Consider the following 25,961-nt stretch of genomic DNA (forward strand, 5'->3'; position numbering starts at 1 on the left):
TTTCCTGGGTGAAGGAAAAAGTGACCAGGAGAGGAGCAGTGGGGCTGAGGAACAGGGAAGGAGCAGTGGGGCTGAGGGACAGGGGAGGAGCAGTGGGGCTGAGACACAGGGGAGGAGCAGTGGGGCTGAGGGACAGGGGAGGAGCAGTGGGGCTGAGACACAGGGGAGGAGCAGTGGGGCTGAGGGACAGGGGAGGAGCAGTGGGGCTGAGACACAGGGGAGGAGCAGTGGGGCTGAGGGACAGGGGAGGAGCAGTGGGGCTGAGGGACGGGGAGGAGTAGTGGGGCTGAGGGACGGGGAGGAGCAGTGGGGTGGAGTGACTTGCCTAAGCCTCTGTAGGTAATCAGAATGATAGGTTCTAGATCAGAATTCAGAACTCCGATTAATTTAATGCAGACTGACTCCTTCTGGTCTTCTTTTTCAGGCTAATGTGCCCCACGTTCACACATCCTGAGGAAGCCAACAGTACTCTTGGCACTATAAGGAGACACATCTCAACAGAACATCTTGTCAGATAAGTTGACTGATTCTTTTCATTTTTTTAAAGTTGAAGATTCATTGGTTAAAAAGCTACTACAAGCTTTTGTTTATCCAAGTGTGCAAATTTTCCCCTCCAGATAGGCTCAAAGAATGTTCAGGGTAATCATTTCCCACTGGGACTGTTCCAGTCAGAGCTTTGCAGACAGGCTGCTGGTGGCTAGTCAGGAAGAGAAAGAAAATGCTTGTGGCGAGCTAACCCACTCTGACGGTGTTGTGACATTACCTCCGTACCAAACTCCAGCATTCACTAAGTCTCTACTGATTGTCTTCATTTGTGTCTAGTAAAAAAAAGGGTTTCTCTATGTAGTCTGGGCTGCCCTAGAACTCGTTCTGTAGACCAAGCTGGCCTTAAACACATAGAGATCCACCTGCCTCAGCCTGCCAAGTGCTGGGATTAAAGACCTGCACCGCCACCACCCGGTGAAATAAAAATCTTAAAAAAAAAAAAAAAAAAAAAAAAAAAAAAAAAAAAAAAACCCTTATTATCTGTGTGTGTATACCAGTGTGTAGACAACCTGCAGGAATCATGTCTCTCCATCTATCATGAGGGTCTCAGGAACTGAACTCAGGCCATCAGGCTTGGTGGCAAGCTCCTTTACCTGCAGAGCCATCTTGCTCGCCAGTAATGAAGTCCTTATGGGAAAACATTCCAAGGAGAATTTAAATGTGTAACTTCAGGACGCCTGATCCCACCACTACCCCGAAAGCCATCTGCAGAGCTCTTGTCTGCATTTCCCATGCTTCCACACAAACCTGACTGAGCATGCTCAATACTGACTGGTACAGGAGCACTCCAGACTTACTCCCTATCTTCATTTCCAGTGAATTCTCTTCCTTGGCTGATGTGTGAAGCTCGCCTTCTAAGGCTTCTCCAACATCCTTATTAAGAACATCTGTAAGGAACATCAGGATGAAGTGTTGAATTTCACCCATTTGGATTTCATTAAAGTGTCTATAGTTGTCAAGCATTTAGGAAGTCAAGACACTAAGAATTTGGGGTTTGACCCAAAGGAAATTGGTCTTCATTTTAAGGCTAAACAGGAGAGATGAATGAGCCAAAGTTTTGGTTGTTTTGTTTTTGTTTTTGTTTTTGTTTTTGTTTTGAGAGAGAGATTAAAACAATTATTCTTCTCAGATATATGCTCTGAGGATGGAAACTTCAGCAGGCAAATATCCTACTGGTAAGTCTTCTTGCCAAAACAAATGTGGCTTTATTTACAGATGTTCATGGACCAGAGAACATGGACCTTGCTGGATCCATGGGGCGACCAGAGAGCCCATAAACTGTGAAGCTTTAAGCAAAATATCACATCCATATAAACATGTATGAGGTTTGGTTTCTTTTGATTTTTGTTTTTTTCTGGAGAGAGGGAACTACAACTTTCATCAGATTTTTAGGGTCAGCTGTGATTCAAAAGGTTAAGAGCCTTTCAGCTCCACAGGTAAAGGCACTTGCTCAGCCCAATGATCTGAGTTCGATTCTGGAATCTGTGTGTGGACAACTCCTGAGGGTGTCCTCTGACCTACACACTTGTGCCATGACACATGTATATACCTGCACACACACAGAAACACACACACAAAATAAGTAAATAGATTATAATAAAAGTAATTTTAAAAGCCAACCTCCAAAAATGTTAAGAAATGTTGGTTTATTTTTATTATATATTTTTAAATTTTCAGAAAAAGTTTTTAAATTCCCCTTTTATTAAGAGTATACAATGCATATAAAATTTTAAATTCTACCAAAATATAATTATTTAAAAACATTTTAGTAAATCATGCAATCTCAGCTATAAGATTAAGTTTACCTGGGCACAGTTTATCTGATTTAGCCTGATTTAACAAAAAATAATCTGTCTGGTTCTTTGCTCTGGAAGGAGCAGTTTGGGAGAGAATTGAATCAAAGCAGCACAAAGTGGGCAAAGCCATTTAAAAGGCTTCCTCCATTACATTCTGTGATTATAAGAAGGTTTTAGTTGGTTGGTTTTTTTGTTTGCTTGTTTGTTTGCTTTAAACCAATCAGTTCTGTTCCAATTACACTACAGTGGGAGAATTAACTTTCACTGTGACTTTCTGGGTGAATCAGCAGCTCTGTTTGCCACAGAACAACAAGGACATCAATTCTGATGTGAACAAGTCACTGTATTTTTAGGTTCTGTAACATATATAAGGTCACCAATTTGTGCAAACACACACATACGTAAGTGTAACAAATATAATCAAAGGAAAAGTGACTCTCAATCTGAGAGTGAAGCACTTGGGAGAGAGGGAACTGGAAAGTGTGGAGGGAGGAGTGGGGAACTGGTTTAATTTTATTTCAATTAAAAACACTTTAAAAAGAAAATAGAACTTTGGACATTTGGTAAAATTTTAAAAGTCATATTTTAAATTCAAATATAATATTCATTCTCTGCATGTGATTTTTAACAATATGTTTTGACAGAATCCCATCATTATATTTAGTTTTTAAAATGGGTGATGTAGTATATATTGAAGTAGCAACATTTTCTTTTTCGATGTGGTATTCCTGGTGAATTGTGCACTTTGGCTGCACAGATGAGAAACGCAGCGTGAATCTTTGGTTAATAGGCTCCCAGCCGCTCCTCTTTTCACAAAGAAAAACGTATTGGTTATATTACCCCTTGAGCTACACCTTGTTTTATCTTTGCTCCCTGGGAGGCAGGGCTTCCTTGGCCACCTTCTTGAATTTCACGTGCTTTCAGTCAGTTCTTGGCTTATTGTAAGCGAGCCTGGCTCATCTCCAAATTAACTTGGTTGTCTTTTCATCTTTCCTATCCCTTCTCAAAAGCCCTGATTCACTCTCTTGATATCCACCAACCAAACTGCGTTCACATTCTCGAGTCTCTGACATGTCTTTACTGTACGTCAGTAACTTGTATTTATGATGTTTTCCAAGTGTCTTTATTCTCTCCTGATGCTTTGCCTTTCTCTCTGACTTTGCCTTAAAGTATTTTCTTCTTTCCAATCTCTTCTTAAAAACATACTTGAATTTAAATATTAACAAAGCAAGTACTCTCGCAGAGCTGCTGATTTGTTTTTACAGTTATGTTTTCCCCCAACCCCCGTTCTTTAATTCCAGTTTTATTCTATTTAAGTAAGATTACAGGTTATGTTATAAATTTTTTTCTCAATAAAGCCAGTCCAACAACTCAGACAACAGTGAAACAGAAAAAAAAAAAAAAGAATAAAGTCAACAAATGTATATAAAATATTGTGCCTAGCCACTTATCGTTTCTAGTCCATGCTCTGTTTTGCTTTCCTGGTTCTCTGAAGCCTTCTTGTAAACTAATAACTGAATCCTCTCTGCTAACTCACTATCCTAGAACTACACGAATGCAAGTTATATACAAGACCTTAGCATAGTGACTGGCACACAGGTGCCCAGGAAATGCTTACAAAAATAACTAGAACTGAAGCAGTCACGTCCCTGTACACACACAAGGCACAGGACTAAACAGCTAAACAACTTCTATGGCTACATAGCCAACTTAAGGCTTGAAAATTTTTATTCTTTTTGTTTGTCTTTTTTGGGTTTTTTTGTTTTGTTTTTGAGACAGGGTTTCTAATGTGCCCTTGGCTGTCCTGGAACTCACTCTGTAGATCAGGCTAGCCTCAAACTCAGAGATTCACCTGCCCCTGCCTCCTGAGTCCTGGGATTAAAGGTGTGTGCCACCACCACAACCTGTGAAAATTTTTATTCTTTTATATTAGAAATAAACTAAGTGGCAGAGCTGGAAAGTATCAGGTTAAATGTTCAATTTTCAGTCCTTTGGGAACCACTATTGGACAACTGTTGAAATTTGGTTTTGTGGAATAACATAATAATTCTCAATTACCTTTCTTTTCGAGGATCTCACAGTTATGGCGACCAAGGAATAAATAATGTATTCCCATACAAGACTTACTTTTGGAAGTAGAGAAAAAATTTTAAAGTTTTTTTTCTAAAACACATTTGCAATAGTGGATAGGTAGTTGGAGAATGCCTCAGCAGCCAGGTGTGGTGACCTGCCCGTAATCTCCGTTTCAAATCAATCTGGGTGACATAGCAACATGTACACACATACACAGCAATGCTTGATTTCTAAGGAGAGTTTTGGTTTTTTTTGTTTGTTTGTTTGTTTGTTTGTTTTTAAGATTTATTTATTGTATGTATGTGAGTATACTGTCAGACACACCAGAAGAGGGCATTGGATCTTATAACAGATGTTTGTGAGTCACCATGTGGTTTCTGGGAATTGAACTCAGGACCTCTGGAAGAGCAGTCAGTGCTCTTAACCACCGAGCCACCTCTCCAGCCCGGGGTTTTTGTTTTTATTGTTTGTTTTGTTTTCTGCGTTCCAATCTCACCTCCATTTCAGGTCTTCAGAAGCAATGCATACAGAAACAAAACTTACCAAGGAAGGTAAGGAAGGGGTGGAACTGGGAGCCTGGCAGCATGGTTTCTGTGTTGGAATCTTTATTGTGTTTCAAGAAAAAATAGAATAGCTTTCACTTGGGAGGGCCCAGGAAATGTCTTCATCCGGTCTCTTGCACAGTATTAGTACCAGAAGGAATTGTCTATTTTGTGAAGCTCTAGTACCAGATCTCTGGATGTTAGAAAGTACAGCACCATTTGCTCAAATGCCACCTCATAGCACCTTCAGGGATAGGTCCATCCCTGTCTCTAATTTCACTAAGACAACTCGGGAAAAGTAGGAGAGAATCCATCTTCTAAAAGCAAATGAGACATTTGAGTTGAATGTCATAAAATGTGCAGAGTCTTTGGGCAATCGACTCGTGACGCCACCAAGCAGCCCGCAGCAAATGGCGCTGCCTCTTCTCTTTTGGAGTCTAACCTTGGACATTGTCAGCTTTTTTTTTTTTTTAATTCAAATATGCCAGTGAGTTTAGCAAGTTTTCAGTCTTCCTGGGAGATCTGCCAACAATAAGCAATAAGTCAACATTCGCACACCTAATGGGAGGAGAGAGAGAAGGAATTAGAAGCTCATGCTTTTATTTTTGCCCTTTGGTGGTGTGGTTGGAAGAAGAATTAATTAACCGGCTTGAGCTGAAAGTCTTACTGGGTGTGAAGCTCTTAAATCCTTGGCCTCAACTGACTGCATGATCAAATATTGGACAGTCAGGTTATCAAGAGGACTTGTATCATTCTGATTTGCCTAATAACCAAGCTGATGGCAGCCTCCTCCACCTCTAATAAGGACACTCCATTGTCCTCACCTGACAAGCTCTAACTTGTGTTCAGAAGGGTCTAAAGCACACGACAGTGTGTCAACGGGCAAAGCCACAGCTTCATTATGCAACAAAAGAGAGAAGAGAAGAAAAAGAGGAACTCGAACACTGTAATAGCTCCCAAAGCAGGGCTCCGAGCGCCCACATCAGGCCAGCCTTCCGATGGCACATCCTCATCCTCTTAATCATCCAAATAATAACTTCCAAAGATGTAAGAAAAAGAGTCACTCTGGTACCAAGCCTGAGATAATGTGTGTCAGCTTTGATCACATGCTGTAGGGTTTGGGAAATGGATTATTACAACCTGAGTCCCGTCCTCAGCTCTTCCCTGGAAGCACTTTTCTTAAACGTTGCTTTTGATCATATCTTTAAGACATAATTAAGGATTCCTTTTCCCTGGTCATGTTTTCTCTCTTGAGCCTTATGGAAACAATCGGATGGAATTATTCAGATATGGTTCCACTCGCAGGAGCTCGTGGTAATGATTAAGGTTGCCTGGATGAAACAATATGGCATAGGTGTTTGCCTAGTGGGTGTGTTAACAGGAGGGGGTGTACTCTTTGTCTATCTACACCCTATGGTCCTATCAGGAACCCTAGGGTCTGTCTGTAACCAGGATATGTTCCTCTCATTGAAACTATGTTTTTGTTCAATACTTGTTACTCAATAATAAATATTTTAGCATCATCGTGCATAAGGCACTGTCCCAACGTATCGGAGAGACAAATAAGGAAAAAGAAACCCATGGATACATTATGATGCAGGTATTTGTAGGCTTCCAAAGAAGTGTGTATGAGTTTCCTGTGTTGGTGAGGGCAGAAGGACAGGGTGAAGGAGCACTCACAGGCTGAGAGGAGGATTAAAAGCATGGTGACAGAGTTTTAAGAGCTCCAGGGGAGCCATTTTTTGGTAAATGGTGATAGCAATGAAGCATTATCCATAGACTAGAAAATTTTTTAAGTACTTTGTAAAAACAGAATCGGTCATCAAAACACATGAACCATACCATATACATTAACAACTAAAGTCTCTGCAAAGTCTAATAATAAAAACACATGATTAGAAAGTATAACCCAGAATTACCACACTGCTCTGACCATAACTCTCCATTTGAAAAGACCTACTGCATCCTGGCATATGCAAGCACCAGAGAAGCTAACCTTGAAACCAGGAAAATGCTTTTGTTTTGTTTGTTTGTTTGTTTGTTTCTGTCTTTATTTATTTATTTTAGAGTCAATGAAATAAATTCTAATGACATTTCAGATTTGCCCCTTTTTTATGGGTAGCTATCACTATAAAAATGATTAATCCAGATGGCTTCTAGAACCACCGAAACAGGCCACATCTTGGAAGTCTCTTGCTAAATGAAGTCTGCTACTCTAGAATGCTGCACAGAAACAATGTGGTGAGGTGTGTCCTTTACCCCAGCACTCAGGATGCTGAAACAGGAGGATTCTGAGTTTGATGTCAGCCTGGGTTGTACACATGAATTCACAATGGGGCCATAAGCTATGCAATAAGAACTTATCTCAAAAAAAAAAAAAAAAAAAACAAAAAAAAAACAAAACAAAACAAAAAAAACCCAAAAAACAAAAACCCAAAAACAAAACCCTTCCCCAAACTGCCTAGATTCTTCACTGTATAAGTAAATGGCCTGAAGCCCTGGGGTAGAATATGGTTTTGCATTCCTTGAAACAAGTATGAAGAAAAACTTTAAAGAAATGCCATGATCAAAAGTCCCCATACTTTGAAATCCCTAATCATATTAGAGGATTAATAGCATATCACTGAACACTACCAACCATTTATTTCTTTCTATGTCTCCTTAGGTCTTTTGATTTTGGTAATATAAATATTGTGTGTGTCTGTGTGGGGTTCTAATCCGTTCTCCAAGGTCTTTCTCTTACCTTCAGTCTGGGAGGTTCCTTTTATTATAATGTTTTCTTGCGGTTCTTAGACTCTTGTCAGTTTTTGCCTTTGCCCAAACCCACCTCTCTCGGTGACTTTTGAGTAGAAATCTGAGGGTTATGAAAGATTGAGAAATCTTTACCAGGAATGTAGGGGGATATAGGTCAGAGAACACGAAGTAGCAAATACATAGACTGAGTGAGTCAAAAGCTCGACATAGCACGCAGTGCTCTACTTACTGCCTAGCCCCCTCCCCTGCCTAGCCCCCTCCCTGCCTACCCCCCTCCCCTGCCTAGCCCCCTCCTCTGCCTAGCCCCCTCCTCTGCCTAGCCCCCTCCCCTGCCTAGCCCACTCCCCTGCAGTGTATTTGATAATCTGTTTTCTTAGAAAACAAAAACAACAACAAAAAACCCAAAAAACAACAAAAAAACTTAATGTGTATCTTAAGGACATTAACAGTAACTTTCTGTTCAATTTTCTTTTTTCAAAATATATAGATTACAGCTGCACGTGCAGCAGATAATAGGTAAGATGCTGGGCGATGCTTGTGTAGTCATTCCTTCACTTTGTAGCCTGTTTTCATAGGGTTTCTCTGTGTGGCCCTGGCTATCTTGGAACTAGCAATTTGGCCTTGCACTCAGAGATCTGCTTACTCCTGCTCAAAACCCTAGGGCCAATCTTGCTAGTACCATCTTTTAAAGAGTCTGTGTCAAACGGAAGTTAGAGAAATGGCTCAGTCGCTAAGACCATTCACTGCTCTGCAGAGGACCGGAGTTCTGTAACTAGCTCCATGTCAGGTGGCTCACAACCACCTGTAACTTTGACACCCTCTTCTGGCCTCCTCAGGCTGTACATGTATGTCATACATTCATACACACAGTTATACATGTATTAAATAAGAACAGACATTTAAAAATTGTAGTTATTGGTAGGTATGTTTATTACTAAGGATAACTACCAGTCATTCAGTCTCATGTAATCCATACAACAATCCTCAAAAGCAGGATTCTATCAAATCCCATTTTGCAGAACATGAAACTGAGGCTCACAGTGATCAAGCACTTGTACACATACCATAGTCACTGGGAGGTTTCGCCTGACTCTTGGACCCTGGTCGAATTACTTAATGTTTTAGAACTACAGTTTTCCACTTGAAATCATTGACCTTCTAGGGTAAATAGATTTTAAGAACACGGGGGACTCCATGAATAATGTGTATGTGGGTGGGGGAGGGTGAAGGTCCAATTATAGAGCATGCACTTAGCAGCTGGAGATCATAAATCCTATGTCCAACATTGGGGCAGGGCAAGCCATTGGTTAGCGTATAAGCTGTATCTCCTATATGATGCTTATTCATATATTTTCTTTCTATCGTCATGGCCATTGTTTCTTAATCTTTTTCAAAGGTCCTTTTGCCTTTGATAGTCTATTAGATTTGCTCTTTGGTGTGTATGGTGTGTATGGTGTGTGTGTGTGTGTGTGTGTGTGTGTGTGTGTGTGTGTGTGTGAGAGAGAGAGAGAGAGAGAGAGAGAGAGAGAGAGAGAGAGAGAGAGAGAGAGATTAAAGTCAGAAAGTCAGATGTCTTCCTCAACTGCTCTCCGATTTTGAGACAAGGTGTCTCACTGACCCTGGAGTTCATGTGATGTAGCTAGCCTGGGTGACCAGCAAGTTCCAAGAGCCCATTTATCTGGGCTTGCCGATGCACATGACCATGCCTGGAACAGGGAATCCATGCTTGAAAAGTACCCAGTTTTCCAACTGAACCATCTTCCCGGCCCTTTTAAACCTGTTCATTAATATTCTTTTTTTCCCCTTTGGTTTTTTAAGACAAGGTCTCTCTTCATAGCCTTGACTTTCCGGAAACCCACTCTGTAGACTAGGCTGTTCTTAAACCCACAGAAACCTGCCTGCCCGTCTCTCAATTAATGGGATTGGAGGTACACACCACTATGCCTGGCTATTTAACGTTCTTGACTACACTGATGGTTTCAATGTTCCTGAGCTCAGATCCTGTTGATTCCGTAGCTGTCCATTCTTCTGGCCTCTACTTGCATGTCTTACAGACACACTGAAGTGTATGCTCCAAACTGAGCAAGAGAGCGTGCTGTTCTTTGGTTCCAGTACCAGCTCCTCTCTCAGTAAGTGGCACCTCTGAGTGTCCAGATACCTAAGCCTGGGAATCTTGCTCCACTCATTCTTACCCAGCTCTTGTTTCATCAGTCAGCAGGTCTCTTTCTTATCTCTGGTGTCAGGCCCTCCCGCTCCCCTTGTAATCTCTGAATTTCATTTCCATAACCACTATCTCCACCCAACCTTCAGACTCTCATCGCTTCTCTCAGGCACCATTGCAATAATCTTCTAACTGGTTTTCCCTATAATCCAGCCAGCCTTCCTACATGCCCTCAATATTGTTGTCAAAAATGTTCTTTCGAAAAAGCAAAGCAGGTCATGTGTTTCCCATGTAAAATCTTCCAAGGGTTCTCCTCAGCCTCCAGATAACGTTCCAATGCGTCCATCGGACCCAGCCAGTTTCTCCCAGCTTCTGTTCACCCACTTCCCACTATGCTTGCTCATTGTTTATGCTATAGGGGATTGCTAGCACTTCTCCTAAGGAAGCTGGTTCTAGCCTTGGGCCTTTCTGCACACTGTGGGTCCTCCTCTGCCTTCAATTGCCCCTTTCATTTCTTCCTTTAAAGCTCACTTAAGGGTCACTCCTGTGAAGAACTTTTCCTTGGTCCTGATGCTAGGTTCTCACGACACTCATGTATTGCTGTGTGAAAACACTTTGCACACTATTCATTGTCATCAGTTCTTAAACTCAATATCAAAGTCTATCCCATATAGTGTGTGTCCCACACCCCGACACAGTGTGAGCACTCGCTCACGTCAGAGCAGGTGCTGCATAATACAGAGTTAGTTAACTATTTTAAAACTTTTGATATGGTGTCTACACCTATGAAGCTAAAGGAACGGTGGAGCTCTGAATTATGACCCATTTCTCTCTTCTCTGGGCTTTCTTATCTACTTTTCTTCCGGTCACTGAAAGGAGACTCTGGGGCAGTCTAGAGATACAAGACAGTGTGATTAGAACTGACCAAATGAGCAGGGTTCTTGCCTCCTGCAAACTTGAGTGCAGCGTTCCTGCATAAACTTGAATTAGGGGCCTGGGTCTAAACAGCTCTGATTTATGTCATTAAGAAGGCTCTTTTTTTTATGTTATTAATTGATATCTACTTTCGTTTCCCCATTTTTCCAGACATCTCTTAGTGTTTTACTTAAATTATTTCTTAAATTTCTTTCTGAATGTGTAGACATTTTAAAGAATTAAAAAGAAAAAAAGGGGAAACAACACAATCAAGCTAGTAAAATCTAGCTAGCAAGCTTTTCTGCTCTGAGAAAAGACCTCCAAATAGAAGATTTTAGCTTATCCAATTGGTACATGAGGAAAGCTAGTAACTTGCTTAAACCCTCTTAGCTGAAAGGAAGGACTGTGTATTTTGACTCCAAATCCTACCAAGTTCTGGTGCTTGCAACCTTCTTAGAAACTCTCAGCTAATTAGCATTGTCTATGCAAGGACAGAGAATAGCAGGTGCAACTTAATTACCTATCTCTGTAACTACCTCCCAAGAGCAGAAAGAGAAACATGACCCGTCTGTGGTTCGGGCTCGGATATGGTCCCTGATATGAGTAGCAGAAGTGGCCAATGGACCTCAGACTGTGGCTGGTTCGATCCACTGGTCCTCTTTGAGTGCAGGCTGAGCACAGCAGTGGGCTACCAAATGGCTCGATGAGATTAGCAGCAGAGCCACTTCACAGCTCTGGAGTTTTGGAACTGCAGATGCACAGATCAGGCTTTGGACCATCAGCATGCTGGTCTGGATTTTTGCTGAATTCTCCACCAGCCTGGCTTGTGACCAGTCTATAGCCTGCTCACCCTGCTATGACACTTGTTCCTGCGTGCCCCTGAGTGCCGCTGGTACCAGGCAGGCCCACACACTATCTTTGACCTTCCAGACGAGTGGATGGCCTTCTGTTAAAACCAACAAACCTGGCGAAGGGACCCAAGTAGAAGACTTGGTGTGGAGATTCTTTTGAGTGTCCACTCGGTACTTATGTAGCACCTCTAGTATACCCGAAGCTGTTCTGTACTGAACAGGCTATAGGATGAAATTAGCCTTAGGCTTGAGAGATCTTATTTCACATGAACTAAGAAATAATTAGGTTCGAAGATGATCACTTAAACAAATGCAAGTGGAGAACTTTGGGATGCAGAGAGAGGGCTGAAAGCAATCAAGCAGTGAAGGTTAGCGCGGGTGGGGACCAGAAAGATGAAGTGGAGAGGTTGGAGGAGAAACAGCATCAAGAAGAGGGAAATGGGGGGGGGGGGAGCGGGGAGGAAGGCGAGGCAGAGGGCTGGGTAGAGGTGTGGGGCGGGGTGCAGAAGACAGAGTGGGGGTGCAGGAGAGTGGGCAGGAACAGAGAAGGTTACAGGGCCTCTCCTAGGAAAGTCTCACAAGCCCCCAACACCGTTCTCCCATGACCCCAAACCTCTCGGCCGCATCCACCCTCGTGTGAGTCCGCAGCTCTTCCACCAGCTAGCTCCGGACGCAGCGCCTTGACGGCCGCACTCCCGCGTGGGGTCGCGGAGGGCGGGGAGAGGGGGGAGGGGAGGGGCGGGAGCCCAGGGAGGACATCGGCGGGCGGGAAGCGCAGAGTGGGGCTCGCTGCGGGAGGCGGGCGGGATGGGGGTGCGGGCGGCCCGGTGAGACGTGACCGCCGGCGCGGAGCCGACGCCCTCATGGGCGACTCCGGGCGCAGGCGCGAGCCGAGGCCCGCTCTCCCCTTCCTAGAGCTGCGGCGCTGCAGCCCACGCTCCCACGCGCGCTCGCGGCCGCGGTGGCGCTGCCGAGATCGCTCGCCTGTCCCTGGCCTCCGCCCTCGACCGCGAGCTGCCCTCCCGGCGTCCGTGCTTCCGACCGGCAGGAGGCGCTGCGGGGACGAATTCGCAGCCGGGATACGAGGGGGAGAGATTCCTGGATCCTGTAGGACTTTAGCAGTGTGATCCCACTTTAGGGTACCTTCAGGTGTTTGGTGTCTTTGCACCTTCTCCTTCTCCTCCCGGATTGAAATGTCAGTTCAAGATTGAAAAGTAAAAGTGAAAATTTCAGGTTTTCGGACCTCGAATTTTAAAAGGATCTGGAAAGGCCAGAATCTCAGTTCTTGGCTACCAGTAAAGATTATAGACTTCATTAAAAATCCTTCAGGCTCTCGAACAAAATGTCTATTAAGATTTGGCGTAATTTGTTGAAATAAAGATGTTTACAATTTTTTTTTGTTTATTGCTCTCTGAGAGATCACATGTCTGTAACAAAGGAACCAGGCAAAGTCAATCCAATTTATAAATAAAAATTTGAAACATTTATAACAATGGTGTTTATAATAGCCTTTATCAAAATTATATAATTAGGGTTTGATTAAATCACTTACTAATTTACTGTTAGGGAAATTATGCAAAGATGAAATGAATTATTTAATTTGTTGTCATGCTCAAATGCAGGGCCAAAACCTAATGCAGACTAGTGTGTAAACTCTGATCAGAGATTAGAAGAAATCTCTAAATCCGATGTGCTTGTGGCCAGCATAGACTCCTGAATCCTGTGTAAACGATGGGACTAATACGGAATTGGGCGGGTTCGCCTCAGTTATATGTAGTCTAGCCTTCGAGGGATATGTGGTCTAGCCTTAGAGGGATATGTGGTCTAGCCTTAGAGGGATAGGTTTCCCATTAAGGCTGGCAGAGCTAGACTTTGGTTTTCAAAGTTATTTGTGTCGTTTTGAACAATTATTTGGCAGTGATTATAAATGACAAACTTCATGGGACATGAAGAGACCTGTCATCTGCTAATGTTTACTCTAATGCATATGTGCATAATTTCCTAGCAGAGCTTCTATTTCAAAGAAGATTCCCAATGGCCCTATTGTAGCATGATTTGGAGATAATGTTATTCTGGCCAAAATTAACCACAGCAGGACCTCAAGACATTAAACTTGAGATCTGTATGACTAGGTTTTTTTGTGGGTGGGTCAATGGCTATGATTCGTGCAGATGTTAACTAGTTAGCCGTTTTCCCAGTCTCTGCTAAAACACAAAGCTCCAGCCTGATGTCCATGTGGTGGATAGTGGAGGTCTATGGCTCCTGTTCCATCTACATCCCCAACAAGGATGAGGTAAACCAGACTAAATGGTTCTTTCTCTTTGGTAAGGTTAGATTAGCTTAAATAACTTAGGAAAATTATATAGGAAACCAAATATGTTTAGCAAATGACCTTAAATTTGTGTAGCATTATTTATGAACCTCACTGAGATCCTCAGTGAACTGTCTGTAGATATTTTATGTTTGTCTTACTAGGCTCACAGCAGTGTGCTCTAGTTTATATTTCAAGTATATGCCAGAGCCGGGGCTCAACCACTACATAAAGTTTCTTTGTTTGAGTTTTACTGCCGTGAAGAGACACCATGATCACCGCAACTCTTATGAAGAAAAACATTTAATTGGGGCTGGCTTACAGTTCAGTAGCTTAGTTCATGATCATCGTGCAGGAAGCATGGCAGCATCCAGGCAGACGTGGTGCTGGAGAAGCATGGCAGCATCCAGGCAGACGTGGTGCTGGAGAGGTAGCTGAGACACAGGAAGAGACAGTGAGCCACTAGGCCTGGCTTCAGTTTCTGAGACCTCAAAGCCCACCCCTTAGTGACGCACTTCCTCCAACAGGATAATACCTACTTCAACAAGGCCACACCTCCTAATAGTGCCACTTCCTGTGGGCATATCAGCGCCATTTTCATTTCTTCTTCTATATATTTACCACATAAATGGTACATTTTAAGTCAAAGTTTTCTCATCTCATTCTTTTCAAATTAGCCAATATTTATGTGACTTCAATAAGGACATCATGAAGAAAATGACTGATTAAGATGTGGCGAAGACTCTGATTAAAAAACTGAGTCAATCACTGTCAGAATGCCCTCTACAGTAAGCAAGCACCACTATCCAGAGGCCACTTTTGTTCTTTTTTCTGTTAGTTTCATAAAACTTAGAATACAGCTTTTTGCTTAGTATTTGGATATGTTTCCTTATAGACTTCAATTTCATAAGTGAAGAGAATATATTCATATATCTTCTTAATAGATGTCGTATTATTCCTGTGGGGAATTAATCTTCATTGTTGACTTGACTGGGCTTGCAGTCACCTAGGAGACAGACCTCTGAATGTGTCTATGATGGCGTTTCTGGAGAAGTTTAACTGAGACCCACATTGCTTGAATGTAGGTGGCTGGGGTTCTAGACTGGGCAAAAGGAGAAAAGGGGTGTCAATGTTTGTGTTTGTTTCCTGGCCTTCCAGATGTGAGAAGTGTTAGCTAACTGTTAGCTAAGTGTTAGCTGTGTGTGTGTGTGTGTGTGTGTGTGTCTGCTGCTAGGACCTCTGTTACATCTTCCTGGCCATGATGGACATTCCTTCTTAACCTGTGAGCCATTGTGAGGTAATGTGTCACATCAGCAAGTGAGGTACTGAACACAGTGCCTCAAATGCTTGAACTTTAGTGGGTACGATAAACACATGACAGTAATGAGGTTTATGTCTTCCTCATTTCTGCAAATTCTATTTGTCCCTCAAAGCCTGATTTAAACACTGTATCTTCGGTGAAGTTCTCTAATCTCTCACACCCCTAGATTCTCTAAGCTTTGTGCATGTCTCCCTAGAGCATTCATCGTGTTCCTGGTGTATAAGAGTAGCGTGTGCTTGAGCCCCGCTCTCCCTAAAGGATGGAAGTTCCACACAGGCAGCAGCCAGTGGTTTTTGTGTGTCTTGAATGGTGTCCCCCAAGAAGTTAACTAAGTGGACAGAACCCAACATGCACAACCCAGTATGAATTCATGTAACTCCCTTATAAAGTTAAGTAAAAACATATTATAAAGTTTAAAAGCAAGTAAAATTTAGATATCCAAAAATAGCTTATTGGAGTCAGGGCAACAGCTCGGTGGTTAGCCTGTCTAGCTGCACAGTGTGAGAACTAGAATTCAGATCTGCAGCACCCGTATAGCAAGGCTGGCAGGAGTGGAGCCCCCCACGATCCCAGCGGACACAAAGGATTCCAGGGCCAAGCTGCCCAGTGAGACTAAACAAATCTACAACTCCAGCTTCAGTGAGAGACCCTGCCTCAGTGCATACAGTAGTCTGCTATGAACTTCTGGCCTCTACATGCACATGAACATGCATATGTATTCATATATGCATGTACCCAAATACATGTGGACATGTTTGAACACACACACACACACACACACACACACACACACACACTTACTTAACTTGCCAAAATTGGTCATAATCATTTTTCATTTGTTAGATATTCTAAAATGCTTCCTTAGTGTTGCATTTACTGAGCTTTGAACATTAATTATGTATCTAGAGCAACACATGTAGGGATTTTTAGTATAATCTTCCATATCTAATAAAATTTATTTACCAAGTTGCATACTACTTCTCTACATTATAAGAGCAGAAATGGATATTAAATAAAAAATGTTGCAAATATTTTTCAGATGAAATTAATACTTATTATTAAGATATTATTTTTAAGGTTCAGAAAAAAATGAACATTTCTGTGGTAAGATTAAGAGAATTAAGGCATAAACATCATTATTAATGCAAGAATAAAGCAATTTGTGCGCTAGCAAGATGGGTAGAGGTGTTTACCATTTAGCCTGGTGGCCTGACTTTGATTCCTGGTACCTGCAAGGTAGGAGGAGAAAATTGTCCTTTGGCCTTCATACACATGCTATGGTATGTGTACACACATGAACTCAAACATCACAAAGATACACTCCAAAATCAACAAATAAACATGATTAAAAATAGAACTTCTTTAAGAATAATTAACATTGAAGTATATTTTTTTGAAGAATGAATTGTGAAAAACGTTACACTTATTTATTTTGCTTCCAAATCTACCGACTCCAGTAATGATTTAGATTTAGTGGAAATATCGCTTTCACACCCTCTGTTTACATAGGACATATTAGCAGAAGTAATTATATACCAGGGACATTTTTATAGTTTTTAAAGCTACCATATGAAGTTATTGGCTTCATCCTGGCATTTTCCAACATGAATATCATGGCACTTTGCACATACTCAAAACTATATTACCTTCTTGTGCTGGCTAATTTTATATCAACTTGGCACAAGCTACAAGAAGCTGAAATACACCTTTTCCTCCTTGAGTTGTTCATGGTCATGGTATTTTTAATCACAGCAATAGAAATCCTAAGACATTTCCCTTGTCCTTCCCTTTCCCCTCCCCATCCTACCAGTCTCCTTCCTACAGTCCCTTTCTGCAATACATACACATATACATACATACATATATACATACATACATACATATATACACACATATGTACATATGTGTATGTGATACATATATTTAATATATTTTATTATTAATATCTAGTTATGTCTAAAATCTGTGTTACAGATACAGAATAAAAGATGATACTTGTATTTCTTTTTCATTTTAAAGTCTAAAGTATGTATTAATTATACATAATCATCTTTAATGCTTTACGTATTTATTTATTTTATTTGCTGTAGACTCGTGTTCCTGAGTGTATGTATGTGCACCATGTGCGTGCATGGGACCATGGAAGTCTGAAGAGGGCAGTGAATCTCCTGGCACTAGAGTTAAAGGAGGTTGGAATCTCCGTTTGAGTGCTAGGATCTAAACCTAGGTCTGTGAGAGTAGAAAGTGCTCTTAACTGCTGAGCCCTCTGGCCAGCCCATACCCCTAGTTTCCATGATCACGTTTCCATCCGTGTGTATAATGTATTTTGATTAAATTCACTTCCTTTCCTCTCCCCGTCCTATTGATCTCCCTTTTCTTCCCGACTAGTTCTTATTTTCATCTATCATTTTTATGTTTTTTTACTTTTTATCTTTCCCTCCTCCTTCCTTCCTCTGCCCTCCCCTCCCTTCCTCCATCCCTTTCTTTGTGAGTGTGACAGTGGATTTAATGAAGGTTGCTTATAGGAGCATGGGTGAGCAACTTCTCAGTGCCTGTACCACTAAAAATGTCTCTCTCTCCCACAGAAATCCTCAACTCCTTGATCCCCAGGAGGGGCGGGGCCTCCCGAGCACCTCCTTGCTCCCTGGCAGAGCGTTGGTCAGCCCAGTCTCCTTCAGTCTTGTGCAGATGATGAAAGCCATGATATGCCTAGATGACAGTATTACACCGACCTCCTTCTCTATTCTGGTTCTAATACTCCTCTACCGACTCTTCTATGGCGGGCGTCTCCTGAGCCTTAGAACGAGTGGCATTCGATTTAACACTCAACAGAAATATTCTCAGTTCTAAAATTACTGGCACCCACAGCAAAGAGAAGCGTCTCCGACTAAAGTTAACAGAAGCACAGATTTATGGACACAAACATAAACATTTAGAAGCCAAACTGACAGGCACACCAGGGATAAACAGATTGCTTGGATTTTCCCCGTATCTTTGCAGAACGAGTGCCACACGCGGCTCTTTGGAACAATATTCAGTAGTAAATTTTCTCGTATGCTCGGTTTTTACATTTCGGTCTTTTCACTCTGTCATGCAATTGTAGTAACCAGGGATAGGATAATACCTTGATTTTCAAATATCAGTAACACCGAAGGCTTGGTGTCTCTGAACCATAGGAACGGATTTGCTAGAGGATGCAGAAGCAAACTTGTGATGGAGTTTGGAAGTGAGGGCTGGGGTTCGGGAGAGAGAGGGTGTCTCGTCTAAGATTTAAAATGCAAAAGTACAAAGTGTGTACAGTTGAATGGCTTTAGAAAGGAGTCATGTGGCAAGTTCAACACCCAAACAGTTCTTTCTCAAGAAGGAAACAAAACAAAACCCTCAATGCTCAAAGTTTAAAGTAAATTTCAAAGACAATGCTATAATGTCTTTTTAAAATCTGAATGAAAGCAACCTTTAAAGGTTTATTTCCTTAAGCTATAAAATGTAATCTGTGGTGGTCAGGGGACCAGAAATAACAGATAAAGCTGAATTACAGCCTGCTGACTTGCCGGGCTGAACTAGGTGTGTCCTTCCCAGGTTCCCCGCCCAGCTGTTTCTGTTTACCCATTTGCTGCTTCAGTTCTTCAGAGCTGTATTCAGTCCTCCAGACACTCCGTCCCTGTGTGTTGGGCCTTGCACATCACATAAGGCTCTTTTAGGGCAACTTCCCAATCTTCTCGTTAAGAAAAACGTCACACTCATCCTAAATAACTCTACAGAAGGTCCCACACATTCCCACCAAACTAGCCCCACAGGAAACCTCATCTGACATCTCTCATGGCCTCCCTTTGCCAGGCTGTTCCTGCCGTTTTGATAGCTAGAATGTTTTCTTTCTTCAGTTGATAGAAACCGATGTTCTAAAAATACTTCACGACTCACTTAATATCAGATGATTAATTTAGCTTCTTTAAGGGACTCATACTGTGAAGATATTTTTTGGTTGTTATAATAAGTGTAATCCTCGTCTACAGGTCAATGATCGCAGTTTCCTAAGTGATTATTGGCTGGCCACTCCCCTTATTCGACTTAGAAAAGTGTTACAGTGTCAGTGTACAGGTGCAAGTTGCCAATCCCAGGCATTCTGAGGCTGAGACAGGGAGATGCCTTAAGTTCAAGATTAACCTTGGCAACTTAATGAGTACCTGGAGGCAGGGGTAGACTTTACATTTTAAGGGTCCATGAATGATGCCCTGGACTCAAACAGTATGTAAACACAACAAGTGTTTTACTCTGCAGAAGTTCAGCATGCTGGGGTCTCCCATTACCAAGATAGAGACCCCAAAGTGAGCTCACGGGCCAGATTTAAAAGCTCATTAGGGGAATTCTGGGGTAGGTGACCTTTATCTTGCTCTATCTCTAGGGACATTCCAGAACCATTACTGGGGCAAGGACGCGGAAACTGTAGCTGAGGAAGTCTGGAAACTGCTGCTGACCCATTAGTCCTTGCCTCAGGCAAGGTGGCAGGGCAGCTTCTGAGGCCTGGATGTGCCTGGACTTGCCCAGCTCTTGGACTTTAGGCCTCATTTCCTGAACTGCCTATTTGAAGCCTGTCAGAGCCTAGCCTTCTTAACATTTTTCTAATAACTTTTCATTTCTGTATTTTTTACCAGAAATTTCAAAGATTATAAATCTTATAAAGTATTTTTATGAGCAAATCAATGTGATTATTTGACTCTGCCTGCTTGCGAAAACAGTCATGCACATTTGAGGGGCTGGCAGTGAGGCCATCGTTTTAGAGCCTGTTTGTTGAAGTGTTCAGAGATCTAATAGACCTGAGTTCCTTATCACCGTGTTTTACGTCATCTGTAAAACAGGTGGGATCTTATTTAGCATCTTCTAGGAATATTTAACGTTTTAACCTAAGCAACGCAAGATAAATTATATTATAAAGTAAATTTAATATACTACAATTATTAGATTTCTTGCATCTTTAATGTTGCTTAATGGTCTGTAGAAAGTATGTTATCTGAATTTAAAAAAAGAGATAATTCTGGGGCTGGGAGGATGTTGTATGTAATGCACTTGCAATGTGAGCACAAGGACCTGAGTTCAAATCCCTGGCACTCACTTTACAGCCAGACACAGTAACTGCATTTGTAATCCTAGTTCTCCTATGATGAAATGGGACATGGAGACAGGAAGCTCTGGAAGCCTAGGACCAGCTGTCCTGGCATATACAGTGGTGACAAGAGAGGGACCTTGACTCCAGTAAAAGCTGAGGGCTAGTGCCTGATGTGGTGCATATGTGCCTTTACTCACACACAGAAATGTGCACACCTACCCAACCCCCACTTCCACACACACTGACGCACACAATATACAAAATGTTTTAAATTTGGTTTTTGTTTGTTTGTTTGCTTCTTTGAGGCAAGGCCTCACTATGTAGCCTTGGTTGGCTTGGATACCTCAAACTCATAGAGACTTGCCCATCTCTGCTTCTTGAGTGCTGGGATAAAAGATGTGCACCATCAATTTAAAAAACATCAGTTGACAAAATCAAAACCAAAACCAAAACCAAAAAAAAAAAAAAAAAAAAAAAAAAAAAAAAAAACCCACATAAGTAATTTGGTCTTTGCACAGAATGTGATGTCTATGGCAGCTTTATAGAGTTGCATATGAGGTTCATCATAGTTTTATAACCTATAGTTTTAGGTTTGAAGAGTCATCTCTATAAATCCCATATCTAAAATTAGTGTCAATGAAATAGTTTGAGAATGAAAAATACATGTATCTAATGCAAAAGCTATGTGATTTTCAGTATAAAATATGACTGTCTGAACTATAGAATTTCCCATCAAGCTGCACAGTGCTCCCCATCCAGGCCATAAATGATTAGGTCACCTCTGACAGTTGTGAGATATATTGACAGCCCGGCATAGTGCACTGAATCACAGGTCTCTGCTTCAGCTTAGTACTGCTCCAGAGGACCTCCTCACTGTCTGAACCACTGATTCTGGTGCTTAGCCACAGACTTGTATTTTAACATTTGCTTTCTGCTTTGGTCTTCCTGAATGCTGTCAAAGTCAGGGACTATGCATTACAAGATTTTAAATAATCTGTCTCCCAAATCTTGAGTATGGTTTTGGCGCACAGTTCTTATTTAACGAAAATTTGTTGAAATAAATGTTGATTTTTTTGTTGGGTGTTCTGTAGGACAGTTTTCTAGAGGTGTGAAGAATTGGAGTGGATGGTTTCCAGGGCTGGGCATAGACACATCTTTAATCTCAGCATTCGGAGGTAGAAGCAGGGGGATCTCTGTGAGTTTGAGGTCAGCCTGGACTACATACCTTCCAGAAGAGCCAGGAATGCAAACTGGCTCAACAAAACAAAGCAGAGAAGGAGAGAAAAGAAAGAAAGGGGGAGAGGAAATAGATGTCTCTGATGCTGTGATATACATAGTCTAGAGAGGAAAATACTCATTCCAAGGTCGGTGGTATTTATTAGACAAGCAATCCTTGCTATGTGATTTTGAAACCCAAAATGCCTGAGAACTTGTTATAGACAGTGTGCTTGGCAGTAAAACATTACCCAATCAACCCAGTCGGCAGAGATTCCGACCTGCATTGCTGTGAAACACTGCTTTTATTCCATTTGAGGGAATAATTTAGAAGTTTACCACAGAAACACCAATGTGTTTTGAGTAATTGGTTTTGTTTTCCATGCTGTGCTAAATTATCTTTTTGATAGCCCAAACTTCTGAAGTCTAAAAAAAAAATCTATCAAATCTCAAGAACTTCAGGTATTGTAAAATGTATAATCTACAGAAAGTTAAACAATACAATTTGTAAATAATAACTAATATAGTAACAGAAGTACCTAAAATCAGCACTTGGCAAATAGCAAGTCTTTGAATCGCCATGTCTCTGTTGGGTGTCCCTGGAGATGGACAGGGACTCAGTCGGTCCTACAGGTAGGAGTCGGGGTGGAGGGTTGGAGGAGGGGCAGATGAGGTAGGAATGCTCTTCTGACAGACAATAGTCATACAAGACACAGCCCTGTGAGGGTGCCAGTCAGACTGAGTCCTGTAAGGACTAGATCAAAATCTAGGAAGGCTCAGCCATCATGGGGCCAGAGGTGATAGGACCAGGGGGCACTGAACAGGAAATCAGAAATAAGAGCAAAGAGAGAGAGCCCTGAACATGTAGGTGAGAAATCTGCAAGTGATTCTGTGTAGAGTGGACAGATTGACTGAAACTATGGAGTAGGCATAGACAGGCAGGGACAACAGTGCTGGGAGCCTAAATCTGGCTTTGGAAGGTCATTCCTCTGGTGCCCCTCCCCACATTGCACATGAGTTATGCATAAACCTGACGCTGACAGTCATCTTCCCAATATGTACGTAGTAATGGAGCCACAGCACAAATTGTGTTTCATGGAACCTTCCAGTGCTGGCACTATGGGATGGTATTTCAGTGTACATGAGCCAAGACCGACCTTTCAGAGAATATGAGATCTGGGCTGAATTACTACAGTAATTTGTGAAACTTTTATTCTTTCTATGTTTCTAAGTACGTTTTCATTTGTATTTCCCACTTTCAAAATTAGGAAAGTCTTGGAGCTGAGGAAAGTTTTTTGCAATCTCCAGGCCACCAGGGTAGTGGGTTTTCCACATAGGTTGGTGTGCCAAGTGTCTGCATACTTCCTAGATCCAGCTTCTACTGTTATCCTGTGATTTAGGTTTGTGACTCTCTGTTAGGATCAAAGATTGCCATTAATATCCAGTGACTTTAATTATCTATGAAATACAGACACTTAGGCTGTATCAATTGAGATTTTTCCGAAGACTATATATATATATATGACTATATATATATCTTATATATATAAGACTATATATATATCTTATATAACTTTACCTGTATTAAAAATAGGTGGCTATTTTGATAAGATGAAATATAAAATGTTAATGTCAACAATATACTCGACAGTGGTCATTTAATATTTATTGTGTGCAAAGTATTGAATAAAATTGTTCTCTGACCTCATGTTGTTTATGACTTAGTAAGGATTTAGTTTGAAAAACTGAAGGCAAGCCCAGCTGGAGCACAGATATGTATAGTTGTAATGAAGCAGTCCCTGAAAGTGAGATATGACTGGCTGACCAAGCTCTCAGCAGGACTATGTTATAGAGTGTTTTAGAACGTAAGTATTTTGATACCATACCTCCCTTGACTCATATGAAAGTGGCTCACCATTACAACATGAAAGTTTTCTGCCTTAAAAATCAACTCAGAATATAGTGTTCCTAATTGCATGTCCCCTTCTTGAGGCCCAAGCATGTCCAAGCAGTATCCGAGTCACCTCACTCTGTTGTATTAACTAATGCCAAAAGTATTTTGTTGCAACTGAATAACATCGTGATTGACTGGTGAACATTTTAATGAAGGAGATCTAAGTGGAGATAACATGTTCCCAAGCAGGACGTTGCTGGTGCCTGACTACCTGTTCTGTGGGTATTTATTTTGTCTTGTCAGTTAATTTAGATAGAACGTTTGAAGTTACCAGTTTGTGACAGTCTTTACAGAATGAACCATTGTGTGAACATTTCTAATAGGGACTTTCCCAAACAAAGAAACTTTTTTCAACTTTTGAATGTGACCCACAATATGGAATAAATTTTACATTGTGACTATATATATATATACGTGTGTGTGTGTGTGTGTGTGTGTGTGTAGATAATTGAGACAGAACTTTCGTGAAACAATGCTTTCTTTGCTGTTTGTGATACATGTGGCTTTTAAAATTCTGTTCTAAGTAACTTTAGTCTTTAAAACATTTGGTCTTCTATCCATTAAATTAATTACTAAGCCTCTGAAGGGTCACCATCTGCCATCTGAAAAGCCTAAGGCAAACATTTCTAAGGGCGACCACTGTGCATTTCCTTATCTTTTTCCCCAGTTCCTAGGGCTGTGTTCACTTGGTATGTATTATTGCAATGCGTGGGAATGTTTGACTTGTCCTTAATCTAGTTTTAGAGATGGTGTGATGTCACTAAAGTTTATCTACAGAGGCTGTGGAAGGCCTTTGAAGGAGATTAGAAGAAATTTATTGGTAATTAGAAGCTGGCGCTGAAGCATAGGAGACATGTTTGGCTCTCCCGACAGTCAGTGCTTGCTTACTCTAAGTATTGACATACTGTTTTCAGAGGCCAACCCGTCTACCGGGATGAACGTTGACTTTTAAGATTTTCATATAGAAACTTCAACTCACAGTCATACAACAGCTTTCACTGATGGCTCTTATCTGTGTGGAGTGTGTTATGCTTGACTTCACCCAGGTACCAAAGTTCCTAAAAAGCATTTCATCTTGTACACTTAACAAAGCCCTCACCATCATTCTTCAGTTAATATTCAAGGCCAGATACTAGTTGTGTATAAATCACATTTTTGTCTTCTAATAACACGAACTTCCCTCTCTTACGTATTTGCTTAATTTACTGCAGGCTACCCAATAATTTAAACTTCTTATCCATACACAGTAACAGTATTTCATAAGAATTTTATGACTATTTGTGCACCTAATGAAATTCTATTCTAATACAATTCTGTTAAGACAAATACTATCAGAACAGACATTGCTGCAAACAGGGCTGTGTGCTTGTCAGTTGTTGACAGTTTTCTTTTTAGCAACATTTTCTGCTTAACTGAATACTAGTTAAGTTCAATAAAAATTTGGATTATTTTATTTACTTAAATAAGCAAAATTTATGTTTTGCTATTCTGAGAGTTGGGAGGCTTACAGGGGTCATTTTTACAAGTGCTTTTATATAATGGCATACCATCTTAACAATACTAAATATTCATGTTTCCTTCTCAACCAGACTTTAAGTTCATCAGGGAAGCTTCTATTCATTTCTGTTCCTAGAGATTCTTCTTGGTTTTGCCCTTATTCTATTTCCTCTCATAGAATACAAATAACTCCTGTGCTTCACATACTACAGAAGTTCATCGCATGCTAACTGCAGAGCTTTTTAAGCTAAGTCACTTGCTTAAAGACTTAGGGGGTCATCAAGACTCTAATCTTTATTTTACTTTTGGTAGTGAATTAAGTTAGAACTTACAAAGCTAAGTTTGCAATTCTGTGTATTTGTGTGTGATTTTAATCTTCTTCAGCATGTCTTTCTTGCATTCCTTCCCTGGGGCTGATAATCGCTTTTGTTTTGTGACAAATCTGAAGAAGACAATACAACATAATTCTAAGCTGCTCCTTGAACATTTGAAGGAACGCCGCATGCATAAATGGTTTAGTGAGGCCTTCGTGTATGATAATTAAAAGAGAAAATAAAGCCATGTGTCAGGAGACAGCAGCGATAATCTGAAAAAAAAAAATGGTGAATAAAACTAATTGTGACAACTTGTTTTCTGGGATGCTGTGTTACTTCCCCCTTGAGAAAACAGGACAAAAAGATGGCTATCCCGAGAACTCATTAATTCCCATTCGGAGGACGGCTTAAATGTTTTACAATGTCAAGTTTACTGTTTTTCCGTCTTCATAATCTTCAAGTGAACTTTGGGGTAACTGCCTATTGCTTGTTCATTTGTGCTGAGGCACTGGGAGTCGCCAGCTCCTTGACCTACGGTTTGAAATGACCACTCTCCTCTCAGATGACACTGAATACCACTCTGCCTGACGTTCACCCCCCAAAAAGT

At 41.2% G+C, this 25,961-nt stretch overlaps 1 long non-coding RNA gene across 1 annotated transcript; it reads right to left on the reverse strand.

Moving 5' to 3' along the window:
- Window positions 1-2,194: 2,194 nt before the first annotated feature.
- Window positions 2,195-12,355, reverse strand: LOC117719209 (uncharacterized). Its single transcript, XR_004608140.2, has 3 exons — window positions 12,252-12,355; window positions 7,701-7,811; window positions 2,195-5,515 (listed from the first exon to the last, which is right to left on the reverse strand). It is a non-coding gene; the product is annotated as an uncharacterized LOC117719209 (long non-coding RNA).
- Window positions 12,356-25,961: the final 13,606 nt, after the last annotated feature.

This window comes from Arvicanthis niloticus, chromosome 13 (assembly GCF_011762505.2).
Source record: "Arvicanthis niloticus isolate mArvNil1 chromosome 13, mArvNil1.pat.X, whole genome shotgun sequence".
Classification (NCBI taxonomy): Eukaryota; Metazoa; Chordata; class Mammalia; order Rodentia; family Muridae; genus Arvicanthis; species Arvicanthis niloticus.